Source organism: Pristis pectinata, chromosome 6 (assembly GCF_009764475.1).
Source record: "Pristis pectinata isolate sPriPec2 chromosome 6, sPriPec2.1.pri, whole genome shotgun sequence".
Lineage (NCBI taxonomy): Eukaryota > Metazoa > Chordata > Chondrichthyes > Rhinopristiformes > Pristidae > Pristis > Pristis pectinata.
The window spans coordinates 3,593,414-3,615,051 of NC_067410.1; the positions used below are offsets into that span (position 1 = coordinate 3,593,414).

General features: G+C 43.5%; 1 protein-coding gene across 1 annotated transcript in view; it reads right to left on the reverse strand.

The window, feature by feature from the left end:
* The window catches only part of eefsec (eukaryotic elongation factor, selenocysteine-tRNA-specific), a 407,191-nt gene that overhangs the window by 221,766 nt on the left and 163,787 nt on the right, over nucleotides 1–21,638 (reverse strand). The window lies entirely within an intron of this gene.

The following is a 21,638-nucleotide window of genomic DNA, read 5'->3' on the forward strand; positions in this document are numbered from 1 at the left end:
GACGTTTCAGGTCAAGACTCTTTATCGGAACTGGAAAGGAAGAGGGCAGAGGCCAGAATAAGGAGGTCGGGGAGGGGGAGGAGCGCAGGCTGGCAGGTTGGGGGGGGGGGGGGGGGAAGGTAGGTGAGTGGAGGAGGGGGTATGAACGGGAGTGATGTAAGAAGACGAGGGGTGATAGATAGAAGAGGCAAAGGGCTGAAGAAGACAAGTGCCCAGGAAGGACCAGTGGCTGTGGAAGCGAGTCTGGGTGAGCACGTGGCTGAAGAGCTGGAGAGCAGCAGAGATCACAGAGGGGGAGCAGGGAGAGAGGGTCTCACAGAACTCCCATCAAAGGGAGGAGGAAAACTTCCTCAGGGTAGGCATACCTCGAGGAGACTTCACAGTGGAGCAGCAAGTGATGCGTATGGAGACTGGTGTAGTGATATTGCCAAAGCTGTTAACCGATGTGAAATCAGCTTGGTACCAACTGCTCTGCAGCAGAGAAAGGACCTGCCATTTGTGCCCCTTCATCAGTGACTCACCCCCCAGTCTGAAGAGAAGGATGGTGCAAAATCATTGGACAACAGAGAAGCCGAAGACCAGCTAGACAGAAAGGTTTGACACATATATAAGAATGGCAGGTGAGAGAGAAACCCTCCTACACAGCAGTACCATCAGTAAAATATTTTCAGAAGCCACAGTCTAATGGCCTGAGAAATACCAAAAGGTACGGTGGGACCTTGACCGGAGAAGGCCTTTTATACTTTCTCAAAAATAAAGTTATACTGAGCCACATTTTTTCACGCAGTGAAGACTTGCAGGGAAACCACTGTCACAGCACGTTTGTGCTGGTGTGCCAAATTTAGGTGATTGGTACCATACTAAGTCCCTGATTCAGCACACCTCTGCCCCCCTCCATCAGCCCTGTTACATTTACCATTCAGGTAGCTGCCCTCTCAAACACAGGGAGAAACAGATAACAATAAACCAACATGGGGTAGGGTAGCATATAATTAAATTATTGGACTCGTAGCCAGAGACCTGGGCTAATGATCCAGGGTTATGATTGAATCCTACTGTAGAAACTGGAGAATTTAAATTCTTCGTCTAAAGTGAAAAATTAAGGGTGCCCTTAAGTTGAAACCCATGTGCTTCACCAGGATTCTTCAGAGAAGGAAATTTGACGTCCTTTCCGTAGCAAAGAGAAGGTAAAACGTCACAAGGACACAGATTGGGTGAAGTCCAGACAGGTAACTGAAGTAAGTTCAGAGAGGTAGGATTTACGAAGTGTCTTAAATAGGAAAGTCATCTGGATCTCAGCAGTTAGCCAGCTGAAGGCGCGACTGCCAAGGTAGCAATGGATATCTGGAAATATAAATGCAGCAGCATAGAGATCTTGGAGGACTGTGGGACCAGGGGAGTTTACTGAGATACAGACAAGGTGAGGGAAAAGGGTATAAAAGGTGGCTTTGCACCAAATTATCAACCGTGAGATTTTCCTTTGCAGAATAACATGAAACTTTTGGAAGCACTCCTTTTTTTTCAATTTTGGCAGCAGGATTGTATCTATGGGGTGGTGGAATCATAGGTAGAAAAGACCTTTTGACAAGCATGGAATCAACATTATTTGACTTATCACACACAGGATTCTGTCTATATTAAGAATGATTAAGTTTTCAAGTATTATCCTCTCAGTCACATGAACAGTCTTGAGTGTCTGCAGCAGACCACTGCAGTATTTATATAACACAGGAGATCAGAAATTGCATTCAGTAACTTTATGGAAATCACAATGGTATGGCTTGGAGTTCGGGACACAAGTTAATTACAGACAGAACTGTTATAATTTCAAAAATAGTTTTCCAAGTTCTGAAAGCAATGTGTAAGCCAGATGCAACCAGAGTCAGAAATACCACATGGTAGGCTGGTCCACAAGGTTCAGACACATGGGATCAAGGCGAACTGATTAACTGGATATATAATTGGCTTGGTGATGGGAGGAAGAGGGTAGGAGTGGAAGGATTGATTTATGGAATGGAAAGACTGATTTGAAGTCTGTGACCAGTGGTGTACCACAGGGATTGGTGCTGGGACCATTCGGTTCTTGAACTAACTGGCACAACACTAATCACTACAGTTTAGCAACACTATGACTACTTTGATCACTTTGCACTAAAATGGACCTTTGTTTTGTTTCAATTGTGTTCTTTCTTGTAAAAATTGTGTATAATTTATGTCTAATTTATGTTTTTCTTGTGAATGCTGCTTATCTGATGCTATGTGCTTGTGATGCTGCTGAAAGTAAGTTTTTCATTGCACCTGTGCACACATGTATATGACAATAAACTCGGCTTTGACCTTTGTTGTTGGTGATATACAGTATTTTAATGATTTGGAAGTGAATGTAAGAGGTATGATTAGTAAGATGGCAGATGACAAGAAAACAGGTGATGTTGTGGATAGCAAGGAAGGCTGCTTGCAACGCAGGGCATGAATCAGGTGGAAAGTTTGGTGAAGCACTGGCAGATGGAACTTAATCCTGGCAAGTGTGGCAAGTCCTGATGAAGGGTCTTGACCCAAAACATCGACTCTCCATAGATGCTGCCTGACCTGCTGAGTTCCTCCAGCATTTTGTGTGTGTGTTGCTCCAGATTCCCGTGTCTGCACAATCTCGGGTGTCGAGTGTGGAAGTGAAGCATTTTGGGAAGTCAAATCGGGGAAGGACACTTCCAGTGAATGGGAGGGCACTAAGGAATGTTGATGAACAGAGGGACCTTGGGGTTTGTCCATAGTTCCCTGAATGTGATGAAGGCAGCTTACGGTATGCTTGCCTCCGTAGGTCAGGCCATAGAATACACAAGTTGGAACGTTACATTTCAACTTTACAAAACACTGGTTAGATCGCACTTGGAGTCCTGTATGCAGTTCTAGTCACCACACTATAGGAATGAGGTGGCTGTGCTAGATAGAGTGCAGAATGTTGCCTGGATTGGAGGATTTTAGTTACGGGGAGAGACTGGACAGGTTGGGCTTGTTTTCCCTGGCGCGAAGGATGCTGAGAGGTGACCTTATAGAGGTTTATAAAATTATAAGTGGCATAGACAAGGGTAATTGTCAGAATCTCTCTTCCCCATGGTAGGGGGTATCCAAAACAGGAGGGCATAAGTTTAAGGTGAGAGGGGAAAAATGTAAAGGAGATCTGAGGGATTTGTTTTTTTACACAGAGAGTGGTTGATATCTGGATTGTGCTGCCAGAGGAGGTGGTGGAGTCACATAAAATCACTATGTTTAAGAGACATTTGGTCAGGCACTTGAATAGCCGAAGCACAGATGGATACGGATCTACTGCAGGCAAATAGGATTGGTATGAAAGTTCAAAAGGTCGGCATGATGGGCTGAAGTGCCTGTTTCTGTGCTGTGAAACTATGAAATGAGATTGGAATCACTGATAGTTTTTGTAAATTATCAGCAGTGGAAGAGAACACTAACACAATATGAAAAAACGGGAGGTGAAAGTGGGGATAGGAATCAGACTCAGAATCAGGTTTATTATCACTGACATATGCCGTGAAATTTGTTGTTTTGCGGCAGCAGTAAAGTGCAAAGACATAATAATTACTCTAAGTTACAAAAATAAATAAATAGTGCAAAAGAGGAATAACGAGGCAGTGTTCATGGGTTCATGGAGAAGTAGAAAAATGATGGAAAGTAGACTGATGAGAGGGAGACATCCAAGAAAGTTAGGAGGTCAGAAAGAGGAGGGAGGATACAAAGACAAGACGAAGGAGATAAAGGAATGATGAAAGGAAAGAGAGACACAAGAGAAAAAAGGAAGGAATAGGGAGGAAAATAAATAAAACAAGAGGCAAGAAGGAAGCAGAATAAAGGAGGAAGGAAGGAATGAAGGAAGAATGACAGAGGACTGAGAGAAAAGTTGCAGTTATATTGTACCTTACTGCATTACTGGAACAACCCAGATCATTGAATTATTTTTCAAGCAGTGGTGAAAGAAATCAAATGCCTGATTTTTTTCTTAGTCACAGAGTTATACAGCGCAGAAACAGGCCCTTCGGACCAACATCCATGCCAACCAAGATGCCCATCTAAGCTAGGCACGGTAGCATAGCGGTGAGCGTAACGCTATTACAGCACCAGCGACCTGGGTTCAATTCCCACTGCTGCCTGTAAGGACTTTGTACGTTCTCCCCGTGTGTCTGCGTGGGTTTCCTCTGGGTGCTCCGGTTTCCTCCCACATTCCAAAGACGTACGGGTTAGGAAGTTGTGGGCATGCTATGTTGGCGCCAGGAGAGTGGTGACACTTGCGGGCTGCCCCCAGCACATTCTCAGTAACGTAAAAAGACACATTTCACTGTGTGTTTCGATGTACATGTGACTAATAAATAAATATCTTATCTTTTCTTATTTTCCCACATTTGACCCATGTCCCTCTATCCTATCCAAGTACCTGTCTAATTTTAATGGCTATCGCTAGATAAATTTGGTAAAAGATATAGAATGCTTTAAATTATTATCATACAGAAATGCTAGACACTCTAAATATATAGTGTAACTCTAAAATCTCACAGGATCCAGTATGACTTTAGGACTTGAAGCAACGTCGGAGAATTGGAACACAAATATTTACCACAGGGGATTTACAGCAATCTGTCAGAACACCACTTTACATATTAAAATATTAACTAGTGGAATTGTTCAAGGACGCAGAAATTAAAAATAAAACTCTGAGTGAGTGTGGTTTACCTTAGTGAGGAATTAAAAGATCTATTTCTCCATTACCTGGCTCTGTGGGGGGAGTACAGGTCAGGTAACTATCTTCAGTTGCTTAGAGGTCATGCAACAAGTCATTCAGAAAAAACAAAAATCAATTTGAAGATTGCATATACTGGGATAAATGCTGTCTATGTTCCACAACCTGTGGGAAATTTAATTAATGGGCTGCACAATCTCGTGCGTGAATTCTTTTTAAGCTTTTGTTTGGACTGAGGAGTGGAAAAGAGTAATTTAAGAACTTCAGCCCACCCCAAGCGGCTAACTCTGAGGAAACAGATCTTTACTGAGGCAGATGTTTTCCAAGGAGACTTCAAACTTTTTGAAGTGGCATGAAGTGGTCATCTCCCCATTGCCAGTCACTTCAACTCCTCCTCCCACTCCATCACAGATATGTCAGTCACCGTCCTCCTCCACTGCCAGGAGAAGTCCAAGCGCAAACAGGAGGAACAGCACCCAATCTTCTGTCTTGGAACCTTGCAGCCTAATGGCATGAACACTGAATTCTCCCACTTTCAGTAATCCCCTCAACCACCCCCACCCTCAACCATGCCTTTTCTTCCCTTTCCAAGCCTTTCTCTCTTTTTTCTACCCTTTTTTTCCTCCTTACCTTTGACCTATACCCCGACAGTTCTGCTCTCCCCTCCTCCCCTGCACCTGCCTATCACGATCTCTTACCTGCATCTTGTGCCCACCCCACCTCCCCTCTTTTGTCCACCTATCACTGCTCTGCTTTTCCCTCCTATATACTGGGCTTCCCCTTTTCCTATCTTCAGTCCTGAAGAAGGGTCCTGACCCAAAACGTTGACCGCCTGCTTTTCTCCACGGATGCTGCCTGGCCTGTTGAGTTCCTCCAGCATCATCGTGTTTTTCATGTAGATATTCCAGCATCTGCAGTCCTTTATTTCTCTTTCTCAAGACTCCATCTTATTTTAATAAATGCCAGCAACCCCCCACACCTAAAAAAAATCAATAGAAGTTAACAACTCCCATTTATATTAATAGAGCCATACAACCCATGTTCTCCTGATCACAAATACACATCTGTGCTAGTCCCATTTTCCTATCTATCATAACCTTTTATGCTCTGGGAATTCAAGTGCCCACCTAGATACTTAAATGTGAGAGTTCCCGCCTCCACCATCCTCTTAGGCAGTGCATTCCAGATTCCAAACACCTTCTGGGTGAAAAATTCTTTGTAGATCTCCACTGAACCTCCTACTGCTAAACCTCCTCCCTTAAACCTATGTCCTCTGTTTTCAGGCACCTATGTTATTGGTAAATGTTTCTTGCCATCTGCCCCCCACCCCCATTCGTGTCCCCTCATAATTTTGTACACCTCTATCAGGTCACCACCTCAGCTTCTTCCCCTCCAAGGAAAACCAACCCAGCCTCTCCAGTCTCTCCTCATGACTGAAACATTCCATCCCAGGCAACTTCCTGGGGAATCTCCTCTGCAGTAAGTCTTTTCTACAGTGTGGTGACTGGAACTGCACATAATACTCCAGCTGTGTACTAACCAAATGTTTCATAAAGCTGTACCATAACCTCCCAGTTCTTTTACTCCCAGCTAATGAAGGCAAGTATCCCATATACCTTCTTCACCACCTTATCTGTTTGTGCTGCACCCTCAGGGACCTTTGGACTTGTACACTAAGGTCCCCCTATTCTTCAATACTCCCTAGAGCCCTACCATTCATTGTGTACGTCCTACCCTTAGTAGTCCTCCCAAAACGTATCACCTCACACCAGGATTGTGCTTTCTGCTATCGCTCTGACCTGAGTACCAACATCAATATCAACAATATCTAAGACAACCTTCTGTGGTAAGGATCCTGAAATGTCGGCCAGAAAGCGCAAGGAATGATCGCTGGGATCAAATGCGTGCACACGCAGAGGAAGGGTGACTTGGGTGCTAGGTAACCAAGGTATTGTCTCTGCAGACATGAGCCTACAGTACCTGAGGCAACAGTCACATGATGGGTCGACCTGGACAAAGGATCAACCCGGGTAGGGGGTGGAGAGAAGTGACCAGGGTATAAAAGTGTGAGCACACCGGTGGTGAGGTCCCTTGGATTGGGGCTCCCCACAGGTTAGGTCGCAACTGACGCCGTGGACCAATTGGAACAGGGCACTGCAGTTAAACAGGCTCAGGCACGCTTCCGAGATAAGTACCGCTTGTTGTAACTTAGCAATAAAGTGCGTTGTGTGCAGCATCGAGTGTGCAAGGCTCATTTCTATCGGATCTGTGAACAATCCTGCTTAGCTTTGGCACAACACCTTCCTATCATCAATAAAATTACCAGCCATATCTCCTATATACATATCCAGATTGTTTATAGAGTCATACGTCACAGAAAATGGAAACAAGCCCTTCAGCCTATCAAATCCATGCTGCCAATCAAGCACCCATGTCCACTGATTCCATTTTATTCTCCTCACATCAACTCCCCTGAGTTTCTACTATTCACCTACACACAGAGGCCAAATAATCCACCAACCTGGATGTCTTTGAGATGTGGGAGGAAACCAGGGCGCCCAGGAAAGTGCGTGCAGTCACGAGGAGAACATGCAAACTCCACACAGACAGCACTGGAGGTCAGGACCGAACCTGGTTGCTGGAGCTGTGAGGCAGCAGCACTGACTACTGTACTAGTTCTTGTACTCTATGTCCCAGCTAATGAAGGCAAGTATCACAGGATCATAGAACAGTACAGGACAATACAGGCCCTTCGGCCCACAATGTTGTGCCAACCTTTAAACCTCGCCCAAGACTATCTAACCCCTTCCTCCCCTATATAACTCTATTTTAAATTCCTCCATATGCTTATCTAGTAATCTCTTGAATTTGACCAATGTACCTGCCTCCACCACCACCCCAGGCAATGCATTCCACACCCCAACCACTCACTGGGTAAAAAACCTTCCTCTGATATCTCCCTTGAACTTCCCACCCATTACTTTAAAGCCATGCCCTCTTGTATTCAGCATTGGTGCCCTGGGAAAGAGGCGCTGGCTGTCCACTCTATCTATTCCTCTTAATATTTTGTACACCTCTATCATGTGTCCTCTCATCCTCCTTCTCTCCAAAGAGTAAAGCCCTAGCTCCCTTAGTCTCTCCTCATAATGCACACTCTCTAAACCAGGCAGCTTCCTGGTAAATCTCCTCTGCACCCTTTCCAACACTTCCACATCCTTCCTATAATGAGGCGACCAGAACTGGACACAGTACTCCAAGTGTGGTCTAACCAGAGTCTTGTAGAGCTGCATCATTACCTCGCGGCTCTTAAACTCGATCCCACGACTTATGAATGCTAACATCCTGTAAGTTTTCTCAACTACCCTATCCACCTGTGAAGCAACTTTCATACACCTTCCCATACACCTTCTTCACCGCCTTATCTATTAATTGTGCCGCCATCATTAATGCACGTGGAGATTGAGGGTGTGCGATTCAACATGCAGCAACAGCTAAGTGCTGCTTTAACGTGTTTTGCTACCCGGCTTCTGTAACTTAGGAGACTGAGGGATGACCTTATGGAGGTGTGTAAAATCATGAGGGACACAGACAGGACAAATACACACAGTCTTTTGTCCAGGTTGTGGAATCAAGAACTCGAGGGCATAGTTTTATGGTGAGAGGGGAAAGAACTAGTAGGAACCTGAGGGACAACTCTTTTTGCTCAGAGGATGGTACACATATATGGAATGAGCTGCCAGAGGAAGTGGTTGAGGCAGATACAATAACAACTTTTAAAAGACAGTTGCACAGGCTCATGGATAGGAAAGGTTTAGAAGGTTATGGACCAAATGCGAGCAAATGGGACTAGCTTGGATGAGCATCTTGGGCAGCATTGACCGGTTGGGCCGAAGGGCCTGTTTCCATGCTGAATGACTCTAACTTGGAATAAAAAAGTATTCTGGCACCAATCCCTGCAGTACTCCACTGGTCATAAGCTTCCAACCATGAAAACAACCCTCCAACATCCCCCTCTGCCTATTACCAAGCCGACTTGGGATCCAATTTGCCAACTTAACCTGGATCTCATGGACTATAAACATTTGGACCAGTGTCCCACATGGGACCTTGTCAAAGACCTTACTGAAGTCTTTGTCAACTACATCAATCGCACTGCCATCAACAATACACTTTCTTACTTTGAAAAATTCTATCAAATTGGTCAGACAGGATCTCCCCCTAACAAAACCATTCTATCTTTATTAGTTACTGCCTTTCCAAGTGTTGATTAATTCTGCTCTTCATTTTGTTGTAAGTGACTTCCCAACCACTGACGTTAGACTCACCAACCTGCAATGACCTGGTTTATCCCTGCTGCCCTTTTTGAATAAAGGTACCACATCTGCCGTCCTAACGTTGTGAAATGTCCAAAGGGATTTCACAAGAGCAATTATCCAATAAGATTTGCCAGTGAACTACAATCTCCGGTATGGGTGAAAACAAAGAGAATAATGTCCAAGCTCACTCAACGTCCCTTGTCACCCATCACCTAATTTTCTACTCGACTGTAAGGTCAGAGAAGCACAGGGTAGATTTCATTACACAATGCACCATGGAAACCTGCTTCCACTTGTTTTCAACCTGAGAATCCTTTAAATGCTCCATCTGATTAATACTTTAATTTGTAAAACTGACCAGTAACAAAGTGATTCATTCCCCAGATGATGAACATTCCCCAGATGATGAGTTTCTGCAGTTCCCCTCTTCACCGAGGTAGAACTTCAGTGCCAACATATCAACACCGAATACACTGCCATGTTAACAAAGGGGAAGGAACGCACAAGTGTACCCATGGCCAGTGTTCAGCAAGTATCAGAAAGTATCCTGACTGGTTGCATCATGGTCTTGTACGTCAATTCAAATGTGTAGGAACGTAAGAAGCTGCAGAGAGTAGTGGACACATCCCTCTGCACCAACATAGAACATAGAACATTACAGCGCAGTATGGGCCCTTTGGCCCATGATGTTTGGCCCATCGGTAGTATCTACAAGAGGCACTGCCGAAAGAAGGCAACATCTATCATCAAGGATCCCTACCATCCGGGCCATGCCATCTTCTCGCAGTTACAGAGGTACAGAAGCCTGAAGTCCCACACCACCAGGTTCAAGAACAACTACTTTTCTTCAACCAGTCGGTTCTTGAACCAACTGACAAAACCCGAAGAACTAAGTTTCACAACACTTTGACCACTTTACACTAAAATGGACTTTGTTTTTTGTTCTTGTAAAAATTATGTATAATTTATGTTTCATTTATGTTTTTCTTGTGAATGCTGCTTATCTGATGCTATGTGCCTGTGATGCTGCTGCTAGTAAGTTTTTCATTGCACCTGTGCACACATGTACTTGTGCAGATGACAATAAACTCAACTTTGTCTTTGACTACAGTAGGTTCCTGGATTGACTACAAATGCACTCACTAAAAATTTAAAGATTCTCTTTTATAATGTCAGGGTTTAAAACCAATGAACCCAAGAATAAAGCTGCTGTTTTCAAAGCTGTCAACTGTTTCATAGACTGGTGGTACAGAATGGGACATGGGTCTCCCACAACATCACCTGAAACAATGAACATCAAGGTTATGAACACAAGCATACAAGTTGAGCTTAAATCATCAAGGATAAGTCTGTGCCTTGCTCCAGAAATTAGCAAATTTAAGACCCTTTCCACACCCAGCTGTTCAGATTCAGGCTTCTAAAATACTGCCCTTGCTCTCTACAGTCATGCAACAGTTCACTTCGACGGGCCTCAAGCCAATGAACAGGAAGCCCAAATCATGCTCCACTGGTTCTTGAGGGACTGCACGGTTAACAGCAAGCCATTAACTCAGTGGGTTAAATCACACACTGAGCTGAAAGCAATCACATCATATACCAGCTTCCTTCGGCCAGTGTTGGCTATATAAAACAAGAGCAAATTGCAGAGTATTAAAGATGATAAGAGGCAATAACTGCGGATAGAATGTCACACCACAACAGAAGTACTTTTAGATACACCACTGGATCATTTTACATTGAGGAATCAAGTGGTTGATTGTTTCAGAAGGGCTCAGGAAGAGTCAACATAAAAATACACAATGTCCAGTGGTCCCAGTGAGTAGGAGGTAAACCCTATTGTTGGTGCTACGATGTATCAATGGCCAAGAGCATGGTTAAAACTTGGTCGAGGCAGTAAAAGTCACCAGTTAATCAATGCCCTTTGATCAATTGAAAATCAAATTACTGTTAGCTGCAAACCTATGGGCTACAATGAAGGGCCAATACTGAAAGAAAGGAAACCGCAAGTAATTCCATTACTTGTTGATCTTATGACAATAATCTGGTACAAAATTAAATGGCTTTTAGAAAGCTATGAGCAAACAAATGGAAACAAAATAAACTTAGCTAACATGTTCAAGTTCTGAATTTGCAGAAGGTTGATCAGAGTAGTGTATTGGATTTTGTATGCGTGAACTTCCAAATGAAAACATGGTAGACTTGTTAGCAAAATGAAAACCCATAGAGCACAGATAAGGAAGTAGGTAGGGTAAAGGACAAAGAGCAGGCTGCAGATCCGAATGGTTGTTGGCCCAGACTGGAGAGAGTTATGGAGCGGGTTATCAGGGTTTAGTATGAGGAACACTGCTCCTTTTGGAGATAATTAATGACTTTGATTTGAGTAAAAGGCACAATTTCACAGTTTGTAGTTGGTACCAAACTGAGAAAAGCAGTAAACAGAAAGCTGAATAGTAACAGACTTCAGGAGGACAGATAAATGTTGATGTGACTTGAATCAATTCAGTTAACTTTCTGTAAAGTGATCCACCTTGTAGGAAGAATGAGGAATGATAATAAGGATCGGTTGGTATGAATTTAAAGCGATTGCAGGAATAGAGGCCAAACAGAATAACAAATCAGGTGATCGCTTTGCGGAGCACCTGAGTTCAGTCCGCTGAGGTGACCCACAGCTTCCCGTTGCCTGCCACATTAATTCTCCATCCCACTCTGACCTATTGCTCTGTGGCCTTCTACAATAAGGCTCAACACAAGCTTGAGGAACAGCACCTCATCTTCTGTCTGGGCAGGTTGCATTCCTCTGGAATCAACATCAAATTCTAGAACTTCAGGTAACTTGATTTGTTGGTCTGAATCAGTCAGTCATCTGCAAAGTTAGCTCAGCTTGTTTTTTTCTTTTTTTCCTCTTTATCTTCTGGGAGTGGAGGACATTCCCAGCCTGACCTGCCGAGCACATCTTCCTGCTCTGAATTTCATAACTCCTACATTCCTTTGTCTATGTTCTCACTCTCTAACTACTCCCATTCACTCACTGACCAGATAACCTTGTTTAAAGCTTATCCCCATGGTCACTCCAATTTTATCCCATGAGAGAGACCATTCCCCCTCACCCCCCGCACCCCCCCCCCCCACAGCCTAACGATCTTCTTTTCTCTCCTTCCCAGTTCTGATGAAGATTCTTGACCTGCTTTCCACAGATGCAGCCTGACCTGCTGAGGATTTCCACTATTTTCCATTTTTATTTTACATTTAGAGTCATAGAGTTGTACAGCACGGAAAAAGGCCCTACAACCCATCATATATCCATGAAACCAAGATGTATATTCAATCTAATCCCAATTCCTAGCACTTGGCCCACATCCCTCTAAACTCTTGTTATCCATATACCTGTTCACACACTTCTTCAACATATCACCTCTCACTGCGTTGGTGAAGCAGCCAGCATAATCAAAGACCCCATCCATCCTGGTCATTCTCTCTTCTCTCCTCTTCCATCAGGTAGACGATACAGGAGCCTGAGGGCATGTACCACCAGGCTTAAGGACAGCTTCTACCCCACTGTGATAAGACTATTGAACGGTTTCCTTATACGATGAGATGGACTATGACTTCATGATCTACCTTGTTATGACCTTGCACCTTATTGCACTGCACTTTTTCTGTAGCTGTGACACTTTACTCTGTACTGTTATTGTTTTTACCTGTACTACATCAATGAACTCTGTACTAACCCAGTGTAACTGCACTGTGTAATGAATTGACCTGTACGATCGGTATGCAAGACAAGTTTTTCACTGTACCTCGGTACAAGTGACAATAATAAACCAATACCAATACCAATCATGTACCTGCCTCAACCACTTCCTCTGGCAGCTGGTTCCACTAATCTACCACCCACTGTGTAAAACTGTTGCCCCTCAGGTTCTTTTTAAACCTTTCGCCTCAAAACCATGTCCTCTAGTATTTGATTCCCCAACCCTGGAAAAAAGACCGCTCACCCTATCTATGCCCCTCATGATTTTATATACCTCTATGAGATCTAGCATCTAAGATTTCTAGCATCTGCATTTTGTTTTGATTTTCAGGGTAATTATTATTAACGCCTGCTCTGTGCTTTGATTTACATTGGGGTTACTCTCCATTCAGCTACCTGTCTCCTGACTCCACATCATTCTAATCTTAGTCAAGAGTCTGCTACACTGTACATTACCAGGATTGTCCATACATACATCTTTAATACATACATCTCATCATACAAGTCGAAAGAATATACATCAAATTCAAAGAATCCAAAAGGACAGCATAACGGAGAATAAAGTAAAATTATAAAGTAAAAAAGGATCCACAAAGTTATCAAGGGAATACAAAAAGAAATAGTATTCTAACAATATAAAAACAAACTTCAGAAAAATCAAGATGACAAGATCACTGAGGACTCAGTAAACTTACAAGTAATGTTAGCACATGTGGCAGAAATATTAAATAATTACCCTCCCTCAGTATTTACTAGAGAGACTAAGGTGGCAAGCATGACATTAGAAGAGATCAATAAAGATATAAAGACATTTAAGACAAAGGGTAGTAGATAACTGATGAACTTATCAAACTTGCCAAGGATTGCATCAGGACATAATGAAAGTAGTTACTGAAGAGACAGCGCAGCCACTAAAGCATACATACATATTCATTAAAAAGTGAGTGGTAGTACTGTGTACAGCTAATGGGATCACCATATCTAAAAAGGGAGGGAGAACAGGTCCAGGGAACTACAGACCAATTAGCTTAATGTCAGCGGTAGGAAATAATAGAATCATTATCAAAGATGTAACTGTATAAAAAAATCTGGAAACTAAAACTATAATGAAAAATAGTCAGAATAGATTTCAGAAAGGAAGAGCCTACTTGACTAATCTAATTGAATTCTTTGAAGATGTAACTAAAGCATACTGTAGATAAGAGTAATGCAGTGTACATAATGTATTTATTTTTACAAAAGGCTTCAGATATATACTGCATTGTAGACTCATGACTAAGGTTAGAATCATGTGGAGTCAGGAGACAGGTAGCTGAATGATGAGGAACATGACTGCAAAACAGAACAGAATGGATATGGGTTAACACTCATTCCTCTGATTGAGAAATAGTGGGATATGATGGTGAACAATGACTGGTGCTTGAACCACCGCTGCTTACCATTTGCATACATAGTTTATTAGTATTGGTATTGGTTTATTATTGTCACTCGTACTGAGGTACAGTGAAAAACTTGTCTTGCATACCGATCGTACAGATCAATTCATTACACAGTGCAGTTACATTGAGTTAGTACAGAGTGCATTGATGCGGTACAGATGAAAACAGTAACAGTACAGAGTAAAGTGTCACAGCTACAGAGAAAGTGCAGTGCAATAAGGTGCAAGGTCACAACAAGGTAGATCGTGAGGTCATAGTCCATCTCGTCGTTCAATAGTCTTATCACAGTGGGGTAGAAGCTGTCCTTAAGCCTGGTGGTACATGCCCTCAGGCTCAGTTTAGGCTCTGAAATTGGAAGTACTATCTCAGAGGATGGCTATGGAACCTGTTACTGGGAGAGTAGGGTAGCCTTAGAGCAATTATATTTAAGGAGAACCCGAATAAACAGAAGGTAGCAACGAATTGAAGGATATGTTGATGGGTGAGATGAAGAAGGATGGGAGGGATCTCCTGTGCCTGTATAAGGAATGATCATAAAATGCAGGAAAATCCTCTGGAAGCCTTTTCTAAACCTATCTGTGATTATTTTCAATGGGTAATATGCATGCTTTGTAGCCCTCCACTGTCAAAATATTTTTAAAAAATCTGTCATTGGATGGCAAATTTCACGTTTCACTCTGACTCTGCAAATAGGAATTGCTTGGCTGAAAATAACTGCAGGAAAATCCAGCCCTAAAAATCAAGGCAACATTGTGAGAAATAATTATTAAACAACTATTCTATCGACAAAGCTGCACCTTTGATGGTTATCAAAACATATATATTGATTAATACAACATTGCTATGCACTAATTAGCTCTCAGGTTTCTGAACTTACAACAGAAACTAGTCAAAAAATATTGGCTGTAAATTAAAACAGATCAATAAACATGAATTAAAACTCAAAATGTCAATTTACAAAATGTTCCTTTAAGAGCTGCAATTGCAAAATTTCATCAATTAACATGCTCTAACCATGCAGTGCATCCAGAAATTACTTTATTTGCCCTCAGGGGTGAGCGCTGAAGATGACGGCAGTCATCTGAACTTATCTGAATGTTGTGTGTTTGTTCAGAGCCATTTCACACTGCCACATGCCACACACAGTTTCAGATGCTTAACTGAAGTTCAACTCTAGCTGCGTTCCACGCAACTGGAAACGCCTCTACCTGTGGAATCTTTCTCACGCTACCCCAGCTGATTGACTTGATTAGTGCATCTGAACCAAAACATAAACGAAACCTTCAGCAAATATTTCATGAACATGAGGTTGCTGCTGGACTTGCTTGCTGGGCTGACCTGTCAAGCTTGTTAGTTGTGATCCACATCAGGCAGAAAAATGACAGCTACTTTACTGGGTCTACACGAAGTCACCTTTATTCAGGAGTAAAATCCTGAGGGGGCTTCACGAGATTGATACTGAAAGGCTTCTTCCTCTGGCTGAAGACTGGAGAACAAGGAGGCTAAGTCCTTGGAAAAGACTGGAAATAATTTTTACATTTAAGAGTGTTGGAAATTTTAATGATTTAGTAAATTTAAGAGTGAGATGGATCCAGTTTTGAATATTTAAGGAATCAGAAGGTATGAGGATTAGGTGGAAAGTGAAGTTGAAGGTCAGACATGGTAGTGAACAGCAGAGCAGACAAGGGGCCGAACTGCCTACTCCTACTTCTCATGTTTAGCCAGGATGACACTGGGGTTACGACAACTGGCCTCAGTGCCAACGTACCAGCAAGAGGGAAAGAAATCACTCAGTGACCACGGCTAGAAACTCAGTGACTGAGTGTTCACTGATCCAGTCCCAAACTGGCACCTTATAACTGCACTGTTTCTATCCTAACTCACACCAAAGTCTTTTCTTCTATCATTATTGTGTTCACTTACAGTTACAGAGAAAGTGCAGTGCAGGCAGACAATAAGGTGCAAGGTCATAACGAGGTAGACTGTCAGGTGAAGAGTCCATCTTATTGTACTAGGGAACCGTTCAATAGTCTTATAACAGTGGGACAGGAGCTGTCCTTGAGCCTGGTGGTACGTGCTTTCGGGCTTTTGTATCTTCTGCCTGATGGGAGAGGGGAGAGGGAGAATGTCCGGAATAGGTGGGGTCTTTGATTATGCTGGCTGCTTTACCAAGGCAGCGAGAGGTATAGACAGAGTCCATGGAGGGGAGGCTGGTTTCCGTGACGTGCTGAGCTGTGTCCACAATTCTCTGCAGTTTCTTGCAGTCGCGGGCAGAGCAGTTGCTGTACCAAGCCGTGATGCATCCGGATAGGATGCTTTCTATGGGGCATTGATAAAAATTGGTGAGGTTACAGGGAAAGTTAGTGGAAAATTGGATTGCTCTGTAAGCCAACTTAGACTTAATGGGCTGGAAAATCCTCCTTCTATGTTATAAGGAAATATTGAAATCCTAGAGAGACAAGGGTCTGCAGATGCCAGAATCTGGAGCAACAAACAATCTGCTGGAGAGACTCAGCAGGTCGAGCAGCATCTGTGGGGGGTGGGGGGGGGGGGGGGAAGCAACAGTTGACATTTCAATACTGAAACCCTGTATCAGAACTGAAATCCCTCCATGGTCACTGCACCTCCTTATCTCTGCAACTTCCTCCAGAAACATGGTCCTCCTGAGGAAGCTGTTCCTCCATTTCCGGCCCATTGTCGTTGTAGTCATCGTCATCGTGGCTATCCCTCAAAGGTTGAGGATGATGGTCTTTGTTATGTTGATCTATTTATGGGCTCTCAAGTGGCTTATAATCCAATCTTGGCTCTGAAAGTTCTTCCTCATTCAGGACAGGTGGTTCCAGATGGCAGATCAGGCTTTGGTTCTTGCTGCCTCTCTTTCCATTTTCTTCTAATTCTGCACATCTGTCGGCTTCGAAAGTTGCTGTTCCTTCTCGGATGACGATTTGCCAAAGTTTCCTGTCCTTGGCTTTCGTTTCCCAATTGTTGATGTCAATGTTACATTTCTTCATGTTGGCTGTTAAGACGTCTTTGAATCTCTTCTGTTGTCTGCCTCTTTTACGTTTGCCTACTTTAAGCTGGGAGTAGAAGATTTGTTTCGGCAGACGTTCGTCTTTCATCCAAACAACATGACCACTCCATCTTAGTTGGTTCTTGATAACGTAGGCTTCAATGCTTGTTGTTTTTGCTTCATTTAGCAGACTGACGTTGGTTCTTCTATCTTCCCAGCTGATATTTAAGATTTAGGATGCAAAGTTGGGCTGAGAAGGGGCAGATGCAGTTCAACTCAGATAAGTGTGAAGTGGTTCATTTTGGTAGGTCAAATATGGTGGCAGAATATAGTCTTAATGGCAGTGTGGAGGATCAAAGGGATCTTGGGGTCTGAGTCCATAGGATGCTCAAAGCGGCTGCGCAGGTTGACTCTGTGGTTAAGAAGGCATATGGTGTATTGTCCTTCATCAATCGGGGAATTGAATTTAGGAGCCGAGAGGTATTGTTGCAGCTATATAGGTCCCTGGTCAGACCCCACTTGGAGTACTGTGCTCAGTTCTGGTCGCCTCACTACAGGAAGGATGTGGAAGCCATAGAGAGGATGCAGAGGAGATTTACTAGGATGCTGCCTGGAATGCGGAGCATGCCTTATGAAAGTAGGTTGAGGGAACTTGGCCTTTTCTCCTTGGAGTGACGGAGGATGAGGGGGGACCTGATAGAGGTATATAAGATGATGAGAGGCATTGATCAGGGAGATAGTCAGAGGCTTTTCCCCAGGGCTGAAATGGTGGCCACAAGAGGACACAGGTTTAAGGTGCTGGGGAGTAGGTATAGGGGAGATGTCAGGGGTAAGTTTTTTACTCAGAGTGGTGAGTGCGTGGAACGGGCTACCGGCAACGGTGGTGGAGGCGGATACGATAGGGTCTTTTAAGAGACTGTTGGATAGGTACATGGAGCTGAGAAAAGTAGAGGGCTATGGGTAAGCCTAGTAATTTCTACAGTAGGGACATGTTCGGCACAGCTTTGTGGGCCGAAGGGCCTGAATTGTGCTGTAGTTTTTCTTTGTTCTATGTTCTATGTTTCGAAGACAGCATTGATGGAACTTTTCAAGTGCCTTCTGATGTCGTCGGTATGTTGTCCAGGTTTCTGATTCAATACAGGAGCGTTGGGATCACCACTGATTTGTACACTAACATTTTAGTGTCTGTTCGAATGTCACGATCATGAAAGACTCTTGTTCGGAGACGTCCAAAAGCTGTTCCAGCGCATTTAAGATGATGTTGGATCTCTTATGTGAATTATAGAACTTCCTCCCTGCACCCCTCCACCTTCTCCCCCTCCATCTCATCTTTAAAACATTCCTTAAGGCAAGCTTTTGGGTTGTGTCACTCAGAGGAGATTTATTGCCTGATTGCAGCCCACTGCTATACCCAGGGTGGTTCCCCCCCACCCTCCCCCAGGAAAAGGACAATGCTGGCAAGCCCAGCATTTATGACCCATCCCCCTGTCCTTGAATTTAGTGCCTTGCTAGGCCATTTCAGAGAGATTTTAAGGGTCAACTGTACAGGTGTGTCTGGAGTCACATACAGGCCAGGCTAAGTAATAATGGCAGATATCGTCCCCTGAGGACATGGGTGAACCAGATAGGTCTGTACGTGAAACTGGTAATTTTGTGGTTGTCATTACTAATGACTAGCTTTTTTTCAAATTTGCATTATTAATCTGAGTTTAAATTTGACAGATGGCATAATGGAATTTGGACTCATGTCTCTGGATTGTTAGTCCGCTCCTCTGGATTACCAGCCCAGTTACAATCACTGCGCTGCTGTTATCTGAATTAGCACAAAGGATGGCCACTCAAGGGAGATAAACGATGGACCAGCAGCACGAACAGAGGAGTACGTGGTTTCAGGAGGAAACAGAAAAGGGAGAAAAAGCAAACCGAAAAATTAAATTGCCATTTGCACTAATTTCCCTTCTGTAAACCGTCACCAGATCAATCCTGGCACAAAGCTTCTGGCACCATCTACTGGGAGGCAGACAGATCTCTTGCAGTTGTAAAAAGGCCGTGTTTGTACTTGATCGGAAATTGTTCATGGATGGAATTGAAGTCTTCCCTGCAACAGATCTTATACGGGAATGGGAATACTAAAATATTGAGCAAGGGAATGCAATGTTAGCAAGAAAGAAAGAAATTTAGGATGAATTATTTTTTGAAAGGTAATGTTGCTCTAGTGGAAATGGAGCCAAAGCATTAAGAAAACCGTGATGCAGAAATGGTGTCTCTTGAGTTTAAAAATATAAAGAGCCTTCCTCATTTATAATTATCTTATGATAGTTTTGGAACTTTGAAATAAAGTGTGGTAGAATAGGACTTGCAAAGTGTTTTTTACTCATACAATTCACTATAATCACCAGGTAATTTTTAAACTTTGGAGCAATTAGTTGGTACAGTTGGCCTCTGACATTCTCACCTCAGAGAAATATGGTTGCATATGCAAATCCTATCCCAGTGCACAAGCGCATAATCTGAGGTGCTCCAAAGCTCCACTGCCTATGTCCTAATTCAAGATAACTCTCCAAATGCAACGTACTGCAGATGCTGCAAATCTGAAACAAAGACAGAGGTGCTGGAAATACTCAGCAGGTCAGGCAGTGTCCGTGGAAAGAGAAGCAGAGAGTTAAGCTTTCACATCAATGAGCTGGAATCAAAATGGGAGCATTGAAAATAAAAAGATTTAGGTTGCAGAGAAGGAGAAAGAGAGGTAGGGTAAGAGAACAGAGGTCTGTGATTGGGCAGAGAATGAGAGATGTTCAAGAGCCACGAGGTAATGTTGCGGCTCTACAGAACTCTGGTTAGACCACACTTGGAGTATTGTGTTCAGTTCTGGTCGTCTCATTATAGGAAGGATGTGGAAACTTTAGAGAGGGTGCAGAGGAGATTTACCAGGATGTTGCCTGGATTGGAGACCATGTCTTATGAAGATAGGTTGAGTGAGTTAGGGCTTTTCTCTTTGGAGAGGAGGCTGAGAGGTGACTTGATAGAGGTGTACAAGATGATAAGAGGCATAGATCGAGTGGATAGTCAGAGACTTTTTCCCAGGGCGACAATGGCTAACACGAGGGGACATAATTTTAAGGTGATTGGAGGAAGGTATAAGGGGGATGTCAGAGGTAATTTTTTTTTACACAGAGAGTGGTGGGTGCATGGAACGCACTGCTGGCAGAGGTTGTGGGGGCAGATACATTAGGGGCATTTAAGAGACTCATGAATGATAGAAAAATAGGGGGCTATGTGGGAGGGAAGGGTTAGATAGATCTTAGAGCAGGATAAAATGTCGGCACAACATTGTGGGCTGAAGGGCCTGTACTGTGCTGCAGTGTTCTATGTTGAATAAATCAAATGGTGAAGGTTGTTTAGGAGCGAAGGCTGAGATGGGGAGGTATAAATTGAGGACAAACAGAATGTGAACTTACCAGAAAAGGAGAGAAATTAAAAAAAATAACCGAATGGTGTAGTTGAGTTACTAGACTGGAACGGCTGATGAACCAAAATTGTTAAATTCAATGTTAAGTCCGGAAAGCTGACCTTCTTCATTCCTTTCGCTCTTCCCCTCTTCTCTGCAGCTTTAAACTCGTTTTATGTCCAATATCCCAGTTCTGATAAAAGATCGTCAAGCTGAAACTATAGACCCATTTCTCTCTCCACAGATGCTGCCCGGCCTGCTGAGTATTTCCACCATTTTATGTATTTTTAAACCAGGCCCCATTCACCATTCACCTCCTGAACATGCTTACTGATGTTGGCTCCCAGATAAGCCATGTTGTTATTTTCAAATTCCCTCCTTTGCTTCATCCTTCTCCTTCTCTATGGGCTCATCAAGCCTCACACACATCCAAGAACCATGCATTCCTCCTATTCTGGCCATCTGCTCTAGACTGTGGCAATCACTTTACCATTGACCTTCAGGCACCAAGGCTCGAAACTCCCTCCAACCGTTCCAGCCTGTCCTGGTCCAGCCATGTAGACACCACGGCCAAGAAAGCTCACCAGTGCCTCTGCTTCCTCAGGAGGCTAAGGAAATTTGGCATGACCCTTTTGACACTCACCAATTTTTATCGATGCACCATAGAAAGCATCCTATCCGGATGTATCACGGCTTGGTATGGCAACTGCTCTGCCCATGACTGCAAGAAGCTGCAGAGAGTTGTGGACACAGCTCAGCACATGACAGAAACCAGCCTCCTCTCCATGGACTCTTGTCTAAACTTCTCACTGCCTCAGTAAAGCAGCCAACATAATCAAAGACCCCACCAACCCTGACTGTTGTCTCTTCTCCCCTCTCCCATTGGGCAGAAGATACAAAAGCTTAAAAGTACGAACCACCAGGCTC